The sequence below is a fragment of the Drosophila persimilis genome, unplaced genomic scaffold (assembly GCF_003286085.1).
Source record: "Drosophila persimilis strain 14011-0111.01,24,50 unplaced genomic scaffold, DperRS2 tig00000622-arrow-arrow-pilon, whole genome shotgun sequence".
NCBI lineage: Eukaryota > Metazoa > Arthropoda > Insecta > Diptera > Drosophilidae > Drosophila > Drosophila persimilis.
In genome coordinates this window covers 1,391,380-1,409,642 of record NW_020825326.1, presented here as the reverse complement: position 1 = coordinate 1,409,642, position 18,263 = coordinate 1,391,380, and the positions used below count along the sequence as shown (strand labels likewise).

The 18,263-nt window shown below is 44.6% G+C and overlaps 1 protein-coding gene across 1 annotated transcript in view; it reads right to left on the bottom strand.

Annotated features, from left to right (window-relative positions):
* The window catches only part of LOC6600125 (serine-rich adhesin for platelets), a 78,698-nt gene extending 64,940 nt beyond the window's left edge, over positions 1-13,758 (bottom strand). The window contains exon 1 of the mRNA XM_026990881.1: positions 13,511-13,758. The gene's annotated coding sequence lies outside the window, so the exon portion shown is untranslated. The remainder of the gene's footprint in view (positions 1-13,510) is intronic.
* Positions 13,759-18,263: the final 4,505 nt, after the last annotated feature.

Here is an 18,263-nt window from a genome sequence, read left to right as displayed (position 1 = left end):
ATGTATATACTCGTATATGCGATATATATTATCAAAACCTTCACCGTTCAAATTAACAGTAGAAGGGATTGCAACATGCATGTTCTCTGGGCGCATCTGAGCGCATCTGAGCGCAGCCGGATCTCAGATCTGCTACACCGATGCATCGATGGGTCCAAGTTGGTGGTGGTACCGGGCATTGTAAGCCCAAGGTTCAAGAACCATCAACCATCAATTACGACCAAAACCTTGCTTTACAAATTCTCACCGTTCCCCCAAGATGTGCTCTATGTGCGGATTACAGGTGATATTGGGATGTCAAATAGTTCGTAGTGTGGGCTGGGCCCTTAATCGATATTTCGACGGATACGAGTATTCCCTACCTCCAGACAACTCGTTTCAACGGAATTGTAAATTTCAGTTTACATTTCAGTGCAAGTTAATGGAATTCTCAGGCGCTATTGTTGTAAAAGCGAGGTGGCGGAGGACGGCTGAGAAGGAGAGGTCTCATTTTATATTTCTTGGAAATAATTGCAGCTTCGGAATGGAAACGGCCGTAACGAACGCAACAAAAATTAAAATAAAATAAAACAAAAGAAAATGGCAAATAGTGTGTGCAATATCTTCCTTTTCCCCTCTTTCCCCTTCCCCTTCCCCTTCCCATTCACCATCCCATTTCCATTCCCATTCCTCTTTCCCCTGTCTTTCTACTTCAATCAAAGAAAAGTGTGCGTGCAAAAATCAAAAATATAATTTTCAATAATTAATGCAGAAAGCAAAAGGAAATGAAACAATACATAAACCAATTTTTGTATTTTTTATTTTCACTTGCAATCAAAAGTACTTTGGATCAAGATGAAAGAGGTAGCTGAAAGAAGCAGAGGAGGAGAGAGAATTGGGAGGGGCTGCGGAGAAGAAGATGAACCAAAGGCAGAGACAGAGACAGAGACAGTATAAGAAGTGGAAAATTGATTTTAATTTGCTGTGTGTGTGTGTGTGTGTGTGTACAGAGGAGAAAAATCATTTTCACTTTTCCAATTTCAATTAAATGTCGAGTAAGGCGGGTATGATCATAGCAAAATATTGCTGTTAAACACGGTTAAAATTAACTTTAAAATACCCACGGAGAAGTCATGATGATCAACACCACACATGTGTACATTTGTTTGAAACAATACATATTTTCTTGATCGAGTAGTCTTAGTGGATAATCATACAATATAGAATATGTAGAATACAATAAGATGCAACCCGAATCCCTACGCGATAGAGGCAGCTGCCATGGCAACGATGGATGTGACTCGGACCCCACAGGTAGCCTTTCCTTGTTATTTTGTTGATGTTGATGTTGATGTTGCTTGCTGCAGCCGATAATGATTACGATGCTGGCAGTGAGCACGATGAATGGGGGCTGGTGTTGCTGTGGTGTGATGGCGACTTTGGAGGGGGCTTGCCGGTTAAGTTGGTGCTTGAAAGGGGGAGGTGCTTGATACGAGTATCTATGCAATAAAAGCTTCTGCGAAAATTGCACTTTGATGTGGCTGGCTGAAGACGGGAAGGCAGTGGTGGAAGCGTGGGGGGAGAGCAGTTTCCATAATGGCTGGCAAAGGCAAAAGAGCTACTAGCAGCCACAGCCACTAGAGCTCCACCTGCATTCCCCTGTGTCCCCCTTCCATCCGACTCCTCTTCAGCTGGGTAATCATCAATTTTGCTTGCAATAATTTCAACTCTCGCCGACAACACCCCACAGCAGACAGCTAGAGATACAGATACAGAGAGAGGATAGCACGGTGAAAAAAATCCGAATTATATAGTCGAAATTAATTTCGAAATAAAGATACCCTCTGCATCTCTTAACAGTCTTAAAGCACCTTCACACACTTTACATTATTTTTGCATTTCTCTTTTTTTTTGTATACATACATATATCCGAACCAGATCGTATTATTGTTATAGCTAGAACGGAAAAACAAAACACCCACGTTTCATGGTCGGCTTTGCCTGTCGCTTAAGATCAGCGCCTAGATCTCAGAGACCCTTAGAGCTAGAGCCACCAAATTTGGTATCCACACTCCTGTGATATACCACCTGCGCAGGTGCTCAATCAAAGAAAACGGCCGTAGCTATTTGGCTGCCGAATCTGGATCAGGGCGGATCAATGCCAACTGATGGATGGTAGAAGAAAAGGACGAATAATATCTGAAAACGGCGTTTTGGGAAAAAGGAGCTTGTTTATAATGGATCGATGGGTAGTATGATAATATATGTATCTCTCTATGTTATTAAAAAGTTTTTTTGTACTCATATCGACGCGTGCTAGCGAAGCAAGTCCCATGTAGTGTATACCATATACTATATACATATGTAAATACTGCAGTAAATACTATGTGAAACAGGCATCTTCGCAGGAATAAAGTATACCCCACGTTGCGTGCCGTGCCTTGTGCCTTGTGGCTCGTGCCTCGAGCCGAGCGTAAAAAATCAGGACATTTTTTGCTGGAAATGAATGAATGCAAACACTGGTATACTCTATAAGAACATACGCGCGCACACACAAACAATCGCATATACATATGCACATACATATACATAAGCATATATGGGCATTCTGGGAAAATTTCTTTTTTTATTGGCCTGACCAAAAAGGAATCCCAACGTTCGATGGCAGACAACTTTTGACTTCGTTAACAAACTTGTTGTTGGTGCTGCTGCTGCTGCTGCTGTTCCGCCCCTTCATTTACCTTCCCGCAGCCACTGCCGTCCCGTCCGCGGCCCCGTCCGCGTCCCCGTCTCCTGCCAACCTCCTCTTGTTTGGTGTCAATGATAGCGTGAATGATACTTTGTGTACACACTTCATTTGCACAAGTATCCGGAAATGGACATGGCCACAACAGCACAACGATCATTGCAGCTGGATTCTGGATGCTGGACTCTGGCTTCTGATGGCTGATGGCTGATGGCGGATGGCGGATGGCACACACGCAAATGCTTTTGGCCCCTTTTTCTTTTGATGATAGAGTGAGAGAGATATATCTGAAATGGGCCAATAACCATCATCATTACAGCAGTCATCGCGAGAGTTAAGATGCCTTGATTGGGCTGTAGCTGCTTGTAAATGGCAACGGCCTTTCAGGTTGGTAACACTTACAATAAGGCCGAAATCATGATGAGTGGGAGGCAGAGTGTAATTATACAATGTTTCTCAACAACTCATACATATTGACATGTGTACATGTTATGTAGATTAATCAGCAAACGATGAAGATGGAGAAAGCCGAAGAGCTAAGAGTGAAAAGGTAAAATGAATTATATACTTATACAAAAAGAAAGAAGGAGTGCGTACGGGGGTAGGACGGAGTACCGATTCCCTTGCGGTTCTTTGGTTGATCAGTGGCGATCTCTTGGTTCTCCAGAATGCCTGCTCTATTATCTTGATATCTTCTACAACCTATGTCATTCCCTTTCCCGGCATACCCGCCCTTTGAAGCGGTCCTCACAAGCCCTCATAAAATTGATAAGCAATAAATTGGCTCGGCTATCACACTTTCTCCCTCTTCCTGTGTCCTGTAGTCATCCCTTTTGATGGACCCAATGCTCCCATAGCCATCTCTTCCCGAAGCACTTTAATGGGTCACAAAACTGCGCAGCAACATGAAGAGCAGCAGCAGCGGCTAAGAGTCCGGTGGAGTCGTCTCGAATCGTATGCCTATGCCAGCGGAGATTTTGCACCCTGCCACAATGCCAAAAAAAGTGGGCGGAGCATTGCAGGCGGATTGTAAAATTTATGATAAGAACGTGCAACGCTGATAAGACCGTCCTGGACAGGAGGAAGGGAAGCCCGGAAAATGAACAGAAGACAAAGGCTGAAAGCAGGAGGAAAAGGAAAACGAGGAAAAGCCCCACAAAGTGAAGCGGGGTGATGAGAGGGAACGGGGGGAACAGAGGGACTGGCGTGACACCTTGTTGCTCGTTAGGGTAATAGTTCCACAGTCCACACCGACTCCAGTTGATTCGCCGCTTGTCTGGCCTTTGCCCGTCGCACAGTGGGCCGTCAGCAGAAAGGATGTGGCAGTCATTTTCTGAGCGAGCACTTTCGATAACGAGAATATAAGCATCTGATATATAAATAGGTATTTTAAAAAATGGACAAAGCAGACACAGCCCTTTCTTCCCAATCTTCCACACCTGCTGGAAAATACTGATGCACCAGTCTGGGCTTGCGGATCCGCCTTTACATCCGCGCGGATCCCGGCAGGACCCCAGCCCTCCTAGGGAGCCCTGATTCTATACGGCCCTGGATTTCTTTGTACTGAGGACATTATACACAAGAGACGCATGCCTAGGACATTCGGACCAACTAGTGAGATATAGGGGGTCTTCGCTATATAGACTGGACTATAGATACTGGACTCAGAGCTCAACATAATCCGTACTCGAGTACTCGAGAAATAGTAAGGGGTCTCCAGAAGAAACGTTAACTGGTGAAGAGATATAGTTTTTGAAGAGGACTCTTTGAGACCTGAAACAAAGGTAGCTAGAAATCCACCTCAAGTTTTTGTGCTAGGAGGCAGTGATTTCCACAGTCGGTGTAAATAACATCCGTCTGTAAGTTTCCTTGATAGCCTTTGATGATTTCATGAAAATATCTTTATGTGTGAAACAACTTCTGATCAACCTTCGAAAGGGTGTATAGAAAACACTGAGAACGAGAAGATATTGCGTTCTGATAGGAGGAAGACTGTAGGGAAGAGTAGTACTGGGCGAAGACAGGCCCGTCGCGAATTCCAAGCGCTGGGAGGCGGCAATTGCAATGGGCCAATGGCCCATAGCCTATGCCATCAGGCAATGAAACTCGGAGCAAACAAGCAGCAAACAAGACTGGCCGGAGCGATGTGCGATGCTGTATGCTGCTGCAACGGTTTCGATACTTTGAGCGGAGCCAGGCCGGAGTAGGCCAGGCCGGCTGCCGGATATTTTTGCCCTCTTTTCAGCGGCAGAGTACTCGTGGAGGCCCCTGAGGCCTCCCTGGCGATGCTGTTTTGATTAAAAGCATCCGTCCTTTGAGCTCTAAAACAGAACCAGCAGGTTCTGCAGGAGCTGCACTGCCTCTGCAGCCCCGTTCGTATGTGTGCGTGTGTCTAATTTGATTTGCATTCCAACAAATTTCGATCTCACGCCGATTCTGGCCATTGGCTATTTGGCACAAAGTACACCGAGAGCAGCGCACAGCTGCAGAGGGCAGATAGCAGACAGCAGATAGCACTGGGCTTAACTTTTGGCCAACGCTCAAATGGAGCCCTCCTGCAGAGTATGGCACTGGCAACAGCTTGGGGGCACGTGCCTGGCATTGATAGTGGATGGGAATCGGTGACCCCGAGCGCAGCGGAAAGCTCTCCGACTGGGTTGCAGTCAGGAATCGAACGGGGAGCTTACCTTAATCAGCGCACATTTCTCTGGCAATTAACCTTTTGGCCAAGTGCCCGGATATTCGTGTCCCACACTTGAGCTCCTTCTTTTGTCTTTGTTTCCCTTCTTCCCTTTTATGGTGTCAGACGTTGCGTATACGCAGCGTAAATTATGCATAAATGCGATTGCAGTCTTTGGCTTTGCACCAAGATGAAGATGAGTAATGGCAGATGCTTAAAGTTTCTGCCTCTGCCTCTGATTCTGATGACGGTGATGGTGATTATGATGATGATGATGTTGAAGTATAGCCGAAGGAGAAGCATATGCAGCACAAGCAAAACCAAAGCCAGGACCAGAACCATTTAAAATACTTGACAGCCGAGGCGATGGATATTCCCAAACCTAATCAGCACTCAAAATGTGGAACTGGCAGTTCTCTTTCACTTTCTTTCTCAGCGTCACCTTAGCCATCGGCGAATCTGTCTGGCTTGAATCGTATATTGCAGTTGGAGATACAGCCATGGCCCACTTGGGTAAGTGTGGGGCGGGGGGGCGGTAGAGGACAGCAAATCATAACACGCAAATAAGAAAGTGCCAAAGGAGATGGAGATGGGGACGAAGAAGTGGCTCATGGCATTGCCCAAAAAATCATTAATCAAATGAGTGTCTTTCTGACTTTCCTCTATCCCTTGGCTAGGGAAATGAAGTGCCTCAGCCCAAAGCGAACCGAGAGATACACCAATATACTCTCCAGGGTGGAAGCCGTTGTAGCACTGTAGGGCGCTGGGGCACCATCCTGATGCTGTGAGGAGTGAAACAATCGAAAGTGGCAGTCCTTATGCACTATATCTCCCGCCACTTGAAACAAGTACAGATGAACAGATAAGCAGCATCACAAAAAAAGCGAGCAAGAGATACTGGAAAATGTTGTAGAACTCGAGGTAGGATCAAAAGAAATACAGCAGGTGCGAAGTAGAAAATTAGGAAGAAATTATGAAAATAGTACATCTAGACGGGAAGATACAGAATCCTAAATCAAAACGAGGGGGAACGTTGTGAGTTGCTGCGGACACCGCAACTCTACAGTTATACCCGATACTAAGTCAGTATGGCTCTCCTCCGGCAGACGGCGCTAATATTAAAGGACACGACAAAGAGTGCGTGCGAGAGAGACAGAAAATCAGTCTGAGCGTGACGTCACGCGCTGCGTAGCCACTGAAAATTGTTTTTTTCTTTTCGGCTATAAAAATTATCCGATCTGATCCAAATTCAGCAACTGAATAGATATGGTCATTATCTATGATTCTGCGTTTTTAGTTTTCTCAAATCTGCAATATTGTGGATGCAACAGATTTTCGCCCTTTGTGGGGGCGGAAGTGGGCGGGGCAAAGTTTTGAAATATTTTTGTATCAGTGACATATCACAAAAGTCTGGATCCAAAACATCGTTGCTCTAGCTCTTATAGTCTTTGAGCACTAGGCGCTGAAGGGGACGGACAGACGGACAGACGGACGGACGGACAGACGGACAGACAGACATGGCTCAATCGACTCGGCTATTGATGCTGATCAAGAATATATATACTTTATGGGGTCGGAAACGATTCCTTCTGGACGTTACACACATCCATTTTCACCACAAATCTAATATACCCCAATACTCATTTTGAGTATCGGGTATAATCAGTCAAAGCGCTGTGGGTCGCATAGATGGTATGATAGCTAGAATACAATATATTTGTACGTAATTATACAAATATCTGCCCCTTTTTGGTATCACTGTTCGCAATAGGGATACAAGGGGGAATTTTGGTAGGACGAGCAGAGCAGACCGCATGTCTCTCTCAAATTTTCTTTCACTTGTCATGAGAGATGGAGAAATCATTGAGAGGAAGAGATGCAATGCGCCCGCTAGCTAGCTATGTACATACATATGTTCTAATGTTAATTAGATTATTAGAGCTTTCGAATATTTTCTAGCTGTCCATCCATCACTCCACAAGAGGTCCCATACTGGACGAGAAAGAGTGTGGTGCGGGAGAAAGAGTGAGAGATAGATTGATAGACAGATGATCCAATACAATCTAGTAGATATGCTTGGCTTGGCGATCGATGTCTGATCAAAAATATATACACTCTAGGGGGTCGGAAACTCTTACTTTTGGCTGTTAAATATAACAAAATACACAAGTCTAAAGTACCCCTGTACTCTTCGAGCACCGCGTATAGAGAGAAGATTCACATCAGTATGTAACAAGAAATGAACAAGAGGATAAACTGCAGTAGAAGTTGAGAAGATGATAGCAGAAGACGAAGAGAATGAAAGTGTATGGGTGAACATGGAGAAGGCATTGAGAAATTGCAGTCTAGTAGAACAAAAATCGACAGAACTTAAATAGAAAATATGATAATAGACGAGTTAACATAGAAGGAAACCAGCTAGCTTGAAATGAAATGTTTGAAAAGGAAAAGAGGTGAAACCAAAGGAGCGAGAGATGTTAAGAAAAAGGGAAAAAGAAAAAGAAGATAATGTTAAGGTAAGGTACCAGGGCTCTACGATAGGCTTAATCCCTATTTCTTTTCCACTAAAACCTAAAAACGCTGCCCTTTCGGGTGCAAATGATATTCACTTCACACGTCTGTGTCCTGTCCTATCCCTATCCCTATCTCTCTGACTATCGCTTCTCTCAGTGTAGTTATCATTCCCAGTTTCAAAACTTCTCTTTCGTCATCCCGTTCCCTCGTCGCTCCTCGTGATGGCCATAGGCTAAATAGAGCCAAAACTTTTTGCTTAGAAATTTATGCTCTTGGTTATTTTTCTTACCGCCTTCTGTAGAGGACACGCATACTAATAGATGCCACACCTATATTAGCACACCGACAAACAAACACACACTCATGGTGGCACATGGTGGCACATGGTGGCGCCCCGATTCCCGTGGCAGGGGTGTAGGGTAGGGGGAACATGTGTTTTCGCATTTAGTTGCCATCCCTCCATAACGTGGCTCAACGTAACTTGATGAGGTGCAAAAAAGCAGTAAGAGCCGGGATGTAATGGGATGGTAGGGAGTGGAGTGGAGATGAGATGAGATGAGAACGAGCGAAGGGACATTGGACACCGCTTGAGCCCGATCATAGTAATGAATTTCTACTCTATTGAAAGGCACGAACAAGAGTGGGGAATACTTTGAGCTGAATTCTGCACAATGGAAGAAACCTTAAAGAAATGAAAATACTCTCAAGTGTGTAGCATTATTGATAGGCATTTATTGCTGTACTAAAGCCCTCAAGCAATAGTTCAGCTCCAACTCTAATAGTGTGGCAAATTTGAGATGTGCTTCTTTCATCAGCCTTACCTTTATGCGTTTGAATTGACCGCGGAATCAACCCCAGAAGTGCTCTGAATATTGCACTGCTTGCACATTATCCAGTGAGTGGTTCTAGTGGTTCATCTGAGTTCTAGATTTATAATTACGAGCCGATTTTGTTTGGGATTGAATATGCTAGGCCAGAGGCCCACAAGTTTGATACAGTTTTTGCTCTTGTTTATTCTTAAAAAGCATTCAAGCTCTGATATTGGAAATTTCTGATTTCCCTTCCTTGTGCAAATGTGTGTACATATGAATTTATTATCCTAAAAGCTCGTCCCGCTCACTCTCCCCTCCCTGATCGCATTAAAGTCCAAGCTTTTCCATTATTTGTATCCGCAGGCTGTTGGCGATATGTGAGTGCATATCGCATACGAGCCGGCAAGCTAAACAATTTTTTAGTTTTAGTTTTGTTCAGGCAATTTGTGAATTTATTTATAGTCATTTTCAGCAGCAGCACTTTCTGCTGTTGATGGTACTGTTGCTGCTGTTGCTGATGTTGCTGCTTCTGCTGATGTTGCTGCTGTTCGTTCGTGTTAATTAAGAGGTAATTTTAATGCTCCGCTGCATGCGCTGGCATGTGCAACGGGTGGGGTTGGGTGGTGCTCGTGTGGGGAGGGGCAGTGGATTTCGACTTTCGATTTTCGAATCGCAATTTTCAAAATCGGGCACTTCACAATCTTATTTTCTCGCTCTTTATTTTCTCCCCTTGAATATCTTTTTGGGCTTCAGACAAAGTTAATTGGATTATGTTGAGTTGAATTCAGCGATTCATAATCAAAATTTCCATTATAAAACTTACTCAATCAGAATTGCATAAATTAGGCCATGCAGATGCCATGATTCAAAATTATAACAATATTCATATGTATGCATATTTTGGTTTGAGTATACACACATACATACATATATATCGTTGTGTACGTGTGTACATAATTGTATGTGCAAATATATGTGTGCATGCTGGAAGTATCTGCCATTTCACGTTAAGTGTCAGGGCTGTCAGAACGTTTGACAATTTTCCCTGCGATTTGCCATTTGATTATTTTTCAATTGAATTGTTTCTACCTCGACCGCCCGCTGACCTTTTATTCAGTTTATGTTTTAATTGCAAAATTAATATCAATTATGCTGCATGTCCTCAGTGCTCAGCGAATTCTGTTTCTGAATGCAAGTCTACAAATTTGAAAATCTGTATGCCCATGTATGCCCCCGAAGGAGTTTTGCTCCAGATACTTGAGACCCCCAAAGATATACTCTTTTCCATTGCAGCTGTCGAATATCGGGACCACGTGCCGTGGTGGAAAAGTTGAAAGTGAAAATCTAAGAAGAAAATCGGCAAATTCAACACTAGCTCTGGTCATTTTCAGGCGTGACCGCCGAATGGTAGAACTCAATGAAAGCGTCTCCGTTTGATAGAAATCATTCCGATCGTGAATCCAGGCTACGAGTCTCCCTTCTTAGAAAAGATGACGATGAAGTGTGTTGATTGAAAAGTCCAACTGATTTTGTGGGCTGTACTCGGATGCAGTCGACCGAGAATTCTCAAACATTTTTGCTTAGCTGATGATTTTTGTTCCGGGGGAGATTACATTAAAATTAAAAATTCCATCTAAATGTAAATAAAACCAGGATAAAAAATACAATGAAATACAAAGGTGGAATGACGAGGGAAGAGTAGCACAAGAAAGGAGAAAGACGGGCGAAAGACGGGCCAAAGACGGGCGAAAGACGGCCGGACGAACAAAGGGAATTGTGAAACTAAATGAATATGAAGCCATCAGCAGTGCCACATGCAGCAACAACAAATTCCTGGAGTGGTACAGAGGAGGATGTTGAGGCTGTAGGGGAAAATGGAAAAAAGCGCAAAGTGACGAAGCGACGAAGCGACGAAGGCGACAGGCGGCGGCGGAAAAATGCCGCCAAACGCAAATACTGCGGCACAATTTCATTTTTGTTTTTATCTCACTTTTCGTTTTTTCCATTATTAATTTTTGTCTGCTTTTGAATCACACAGAGGCATACGCGCACACACACACACACACACACACACACGCACACAAGCCCTGGCGAAAGGGCGAGAGGTCGAGAGGAAAAGACGCTGCAGCCTGCGGGCAAGAAATTTCTTTAAATTTTCACTTCTTCCCCTCTTTGCTGTTGACAAAATATCCCGCAAGAGCAAAAAAGCAAAAAAAAAAAAAAATGAAGAATCAAAAAAAAACGAGGGGGAACGTTGTGAATTGCTGCGGACACCGCAACTCTACAGTTATACCCGATACTAAGTCAGTATGGCTCTCCTCCGGCAGACGCCGCTAATATTAAGCGACACGACAAAGAGTGCGTGCGAGAGAGACAGAAAATCAGTCTGAGCGTGACGTCGGGCGCTGCGTAGCCACTGCAAATTGATTTGTTTCCTTTGGCTATAAAAATGATCTGATCTGATTCAGATTCAGCAATCTGATAGATATGGTCGTTATCTATGATTCTGCGTTTTTAGTTTTCTCAAATCTGCAATATTGTGGATGCAACAGATTTTCGTCTTTTGTGTGGGCGGAAGGGGGTGGGGCGAATTTTTGAGATATACGTTTTATAGTGAGATCTAACAGAAGTGCGGATACCAAATTTGGTTACTCTAGCTTTAATAGTCTCTGAGATTTGTGAATATCCCCAGATTTGCATCCTTTGCGGGGGCGGAAGGGGGTGTGGCGAAATTTTGAAACAAACTCGTCTCTGTCCGATATATTAGGAGTGTGGATAGCAAATTTGGTTACTCTAGCTTTTATAATCTCTGAGATCTAGGCGCTAATGTTTTACTCTAAGCAAAGCCGCCTATGCTACCTGTGTGTTAGAGAGAGACAGGGCGAGAAAAAATGAAATTGTTTTCTTGATGCTGGCTATAATAGTAATACGATCCAATTCAGATTCTGCAGTCTAAAAGATATGGTCATTCTCTACGATTCTGCGTTTTTTGTTTTCTCGTATCTTTAAAATTGTGGATGCCACAGATTTTCGCCCTTTGTGGGGGCGGAAGTGGGCGGGGCAAAGTTTTGAAATATTTTTGTAGCAGTGACATATCACAGAAGTCTGGATCCAAAACATCGTTGCTCTAGCTCTTATAGTCTTTGAGCATTAGGCGCTGAAGGGGACGGACAGACGGACGGACGGACAGACGGACAGACAGACATGGCTCAATCGACTCGGCTATTGATGCTGATCAAGAATATATATACTTTATGGGGTCGGAAACGATTCCTTCTGGACGTTACACACATCCACTTTTACCACAAATCTAATATACCCCAATACTCATTTTGAGTATCGGGTATAAAAAGAAGAATAGCAATACTCACATTATGAAAATATTAATCAAATGAAATGACAATAAAATGTTTGCTGTTGCGAAATTAAATGAATCGTAAATTTAGAGTGGCCCCAAAAAACGACTGAGATTAAGGAAACTCTTCAACCAGAGATCAGAAGGGGATGGGATGGGATGGGATGGGATGGGATGCATGGAAGAAAACACACACTGAAGAGCCCCCGAAGAAAGCATAAAAGACAGCAAGAAATAAAATAATAGGAGACCCGGATTTGATAAGCATATACAAATTCGACTGGAAATACGTATGGAAAGTGCTCAGTACAACATTCGAGAAGGTCAAGGCGATTTCACATTTTTCATTTAGAGCCTGTTTGGACTGTTCGATTTTAGAATAAATTCATGAACTTCCCTTCTGAGCCGCAAGCAATCTGAAACTTTCGATCGATCAAAATCGATCCTAAGAATACAAAATAGGATAACGTAATTTATAAATACGGTCTTAAAATCATATTAGAATCAAATTGTAACACATTGAATGCAATGTAAACACATACACACATATGTATATACTGTATGGGGATTTCCATGAAAGTATACTCGCTCCTCGAGTATGTATAGCTCTTAAGCCTGAAACATAATTGGTGCTAAGGTTGATTTTGACTATTTTTCGTTTTCCAGGTAGTTGCAAAACACCAAGGCATTCGCACAATTTTGTATACTTTGTGTTGAAGAAGGGTGTTGATTGGGAGTCTAGAAGTTGGTGGTTAGATGGTGTTCTAGAATGCTGAAGAAGATTCATTAGCAGTGTCATTCCTTTCTCGGGAAACAGCAATAGATCTACATATCTAAGCGTATTGCAAATAACAATTATTTTGGTCATACTTCGTATGTAGATACGTATGTATCTGTCTCACATTAACATCTGTACAGTGCACAGATGCATGCCTACATTATCGCAAAACGATCCCCAAACACTCTCTCTCTCTCTCTCTCTCTCTCTCAAACTGCTGCTCCCGAAGGGCTTTCCCCGTACCATTGCATACCCACACTATTTCATGATATTCCATACCATGGCATGGCTTCAGGCACCCTTTGAGGGGCTCAGCGATTTCATTAACAAGGACACACAATGGCATTGTTTTCGCCGAAGTTGTCGCTGCTCCTAATGTTGCCGCTGTCACAAATTTCACTGGCAATTAGCAACAACAGCCTCGGAAAAAATATAATGCCTTTACCGGTTTAATTAGGGGCGCCACAACTGGAATGAGTGGATGGGTGACGGGAGGAGCAAGGGGAGCAGCCATCAATGCTGCAAATTGTCTTCGTTTTCCCCCGCAGCATCAGCAACAACGGCTGCAGAAGTCACAAAAAACTTTCGCTCAAATCAAACGAAAATGTGCACAAAATGAAATAAAATCGTATGAAAAATCACGAACCAGTCAGACCAAGTCCAAGCGGCGGAGACGACGCCAAACGTTGCAAGTTGGTGGCAGGCAGGCCTCGCTTCTGCCACTCCGTTACCACTCCACTGAATGCAGCACAGCAACAAAAAACAAAGAAAACACCGAGCACGTGACAAGAGGAAACAATCCAACTCCAAAACAAATGCGCGGCGTGGCTCGAAAACCCGCTCGAGTTTTGGACAAAGTCAAAGTCAGAGCCAAAGCCAAAGCCAAAGCCAAAACCAAAGCCGGAGTGGCAAGTGGCAAGTGGCAAGTGTAGCACACGCGACGCAGACGCACCGACTGCTGGTTTCCACTGATTGACTACTGTTCAATGAAACTGGCTGTGCCACCGAAGATGATGCTAATGTCGATGTCGATGTCGGTGTCGATGTTTGGTTGATGTTGCGACACGATAGAGACACACGAGGCACACACGCTGAGCTTTCGCTTGCAACTGAAGTTGCCGTCTGATAATGCCGCCTGCCACAGCGGCGGCAGCAGCAATAACGAAGCCAAGACGAGCCCGAAACCGAACCTGCCACACGAATCTCGGGCCGAAGGCGTAACCGAAGCACAGACGTGGTCCGAGCCGAGTCCGAGCGTGAATGCTAAATTGCACACCTCGTTTTTCCACTTTTCCTCAGGCACACACGCACACACTCACGCACAGCCACACAAACACAAACAAAAACACAAGAGCACACAGACAGAAGCGAGTGCAGCGTCTGCATATTCCACATTGGGCGGTGGTGAAAACTTGCGCCAAAATATGGCCATGTCGGTACCGTCACAGTCACCGTCACAGTCACCGTCACAGTCACCGTCCCTCTGCCACCCTCATCCACCCTCTCCAAGCCCCTTATCAGCCTGGTCTGGACCGCTCCCGCCGTTGGCAGAGCGGCTGAAATGATTACTGCAATTGCCTGTTCCTTTTCGGAGCATCTTGGGTGTCGACTCAGTTGGCCAGCATCTTGAGGTGACCGCTTCGGCTTGGGTCACGTGGAAGACGGTGTCCAGAGAGGTGGCGGGGTGGAGGTCCGCGTATGAGAGGCCAATACTGATGGGATGCGTCTGAGTTGATTGATATTTATGATGCGAGTAGACGGAGAAATGCGCATCAAGATACAAATTTGATATGTTGGAATCTAGTATCTTTTAATACCAGATCGAAAGATAGACGAATATATGTATATGTGTATGTATTTAAGTAGGCATTGGACGCTTACAATGATACACATATGTAGAATGGAGGGATAAATTAAGGAACATCTGTACAATAGTCTAGGAAATTCATATATATGCACATACATGTACATACATATGTATGTATGTAGGTATACAAGAAGCAATGGAGAAAAACATGGAGGAATATCTATGTATCTGAATACAAGACTATATAAATAGATAAACAGATGGATAGTTAGAAACAGATAGATAAATGGATATAAATCGAGTCGTCACGTGACACTCCAATAACAGGGACTCAGTTCGTATATACATACATATATCCACAAATGTATCACCAACTAATATATCTTATACAATACATTCCTACGCTATTATTCTAGCTCTTTTCATATCCCAAGACCTGCTAAATCTCTCTCTTTCCGCCATATATCTTGTCCGTTACATGTGTCTCGATCACTGCGCCAGGAGGCACATTCTGGACAAGCAAGAGCGTGATGTGAGGGAGAGCGTAGCAGGGTGCCGAGGGCAAAAAACTATCGGATATTTGTGGCACCTTTAAGCGTTAAATTAATTTGCGCATGTACGTTACGATTAATTGGGAAGGAAAATCTGATTTTCGGATTATTAAATTGGCATTGAATTTAAATATGGAAATGACCTGAAAGCTAACAATACCAAAATAGCTCAGAGTTGCTCAACACAGATCGAACAACTGATGTGGGTCGGACTCCCTCTGAAATGCATTCGTACCTCTTCGTTGGATTGTTGTCAGAACATTTAATGTGTCACATTTGGAATCCACTTATGCAGACCTCGAATTCGAATCGAACGTTTTTGAAAACGGAACAGCCAGCCTGTTTCGCTGAATGCCCAAAGGAATGGCGGTAAATCAGCAAGGTTGTCGGCTCATTATCTACAGCGAGGTGTGGTGTTGACAGTGACCGACAGGGCTTCCAACTCATTATCAGTTAGAGTCTTATTGTTACGGGGGTAAAATGGGAAAAGTTCCGGGGCTGTTGGCCCTCCTCCAACTTGATCCTGAACCCGATCCATTCACGGTCAGCTTAGGGCGTCTACCTTTCTCAATGATTGGTGGGTGGTGGATGGCAGGGAGAGCTAAGACGATTTCAATGCAAATCCCGACACCGGTCCCAGCCCCAAAGCCAAATCAAGGACAGATCGGACGCATGACGTGAAACCCCAAGCCAAAACAAACCAGAAAAGAACAGCATCGAACAGGGCAGACAGACACCATGAAAGCACACACAGATGGTGACAGAGATGGGAGAAAAGAGAAACAAATCCAAAGTCAGATAAGATTCTTAGCCGGTACGGACTACGGATGGGGGACTGGGACTGGGACTGGGACGAGCCAGGGCCAGGGCCAGGTTTGGGGGAAGATTTTGTCGGTCACTTTGGTCCTGGTCCCATGTTACGTGCACTTTTATCTGTGCGCCGCTTCTGGTTCGGGCTCTGTAGCTCCTCCTGCACCCTGTCCCTGCCCCTGGCAGCAGCCACCTTTCATTTGCTCTGCTTTTCTTTCTTATCGGTCGCAATTTCGTTCACTTGCTCCATTTTATACCTCCTTGTCGACGCCATCCCCTATTTTCTACTAAATCTATGACAAATGTAAACAGTCGTCCTTCCATCGTAGCCTTACCCCTCTCCGAAGTGTCCGGGCCCATGCGGGTTGCGGCATGTGGCACTACCCCAGCTCATCTACTCCTTTCTCCTCCCTCGTCCCATGTTTCTGATTGTGTTCGCTTTCAGTTGGCGTTTTATTTCCCCCTGGTTGCAACTTTAGATTAGAGTTAATCAGCTTAGCGTGTCACTTTGACTATTAGAAGCAATGTGTTCGTCTATGGGTTGGGCTGGCTGCCTGCTGACTGCCTGCTGACTGCCTGCTGACTGCCTGCTGACTGCCTGCTGACTGCCTGCTGACTGCCTGCTGGCTGTGGCACGGTAGAACCTGCAACTGGTTTTAATTATGATTTTTCGATATCTTTCAGCTCTATCCTCGCCACAGGCAGCACGATTTGAGGAAGCCCCAGGAGAACACGCATAGTCCATCGTTGTCATCATCGCCACTATGCCAGCCCACGTCTTGGCTCTGGGACTGGAACAGCGACTTTGCCAGTGCCTTTCTCTGTGCCTGTGCCTGTGCCTGAGCCTGTAGCTGGCTCCGAGGCTGGCCCGTAAAGCCGAGCTGGGCCGGATGGTGACTCACTGAAAGAATATACAATCAGCAGCAGTTTTAGAGGAATTAACACGATTCAGACTCCAGACGGCCAACCTTTGCTCCCCATTCTGCTGAATTGTGAATTTTGAACGAATTTCCGAACTCAACTTGATTTCTACTCTCTTTTCACTCTTTGTGATTGATTTTGTCTTACCGGCCTGCTTTTGATTCTGACCCCTCTTCCCCTCCCCGACCCCTTCAGTTGCCTCTAATAGAAAGTGAGGCATGCTTCAAATCACATACGACTAGTTACCCCGCCGCGGCGTCTACGTGGACTTGGACACGCTGCTCCACTAACCAGAGAGGAGGTGGCATCGCCACCTCTATATATTTTCACCGGCCCGATGTCTGTCCACGAGTCCCACTCAAACAGGATTTTCTAGTTGTGCCGACTTAGAAAGTAACAGTGACATGGCTTACAAAGACAGCTGTTTCAACAGATCTGCTGCTACAGCAGCCAGTGCAGCGACATTCATTGATTGCCTTTTTGGCATAAGTTTCAATTTATTTCACTTTGAGTGTGATGGATGGCACCAGCGACAGCCCCAAACGCGAACGCGAACGGGTACGGGTACGGGTACGGGTACGGGTACGGGAACGACAGACCCAAGCTATCAATTGCACATGCCAACCCCTGGTCCCACCGAGGAAAGGGAAAGCAAAGCCCCTTTTGGGGTGCACTTCTAATGCCAAAACAATTGTTGCTCCAAAATAAATCTACATCATTACACACAAACGCAAACAATAGGAGCCGCAATTGCAATTGAATTGGAATCGAATTGAATTGGGAAATTGAGACAAGATGCTGCAAGAACATGACCAAACGAAGGCCGTGTCTTTGTATACCCTCTCAGATGTACATATCTTTCCAATGGCAGCTAGCTGTATGTACATAGGTATCGGGGCTTAAAAATGTTCCATGTACTATAGAGTTAATGCCCGATTCGACAACGTTTCGAGGTTGCGACTTGAGTTGAAAGTTGAAAAATATGATTTATGGCCGATGGTTGCTATGGTATCTAAAATATAATACATATGTATGTATGTATGTAAGCTTATAACTATTTATCCTAAACAACAAGTTTTTAAAGAGTCCCGGCCACGCACTCTCTCCCTTTCACACTCTTCCCCGCCAGGTGGCGGCCCAGGCAGGGCAAGCGAGATGTAACGGCTGAATGGCACTTCGTTTGTGGAAAGAGAGAGAAGGCGTAAGATATTCAACGGACGGCGATTGAATACAGCCATAAAATATGTCATATATATATGGAGGGAATAGAGATAGACGCTCTCTCGCTCACCCTCATCACTGCCATGTCC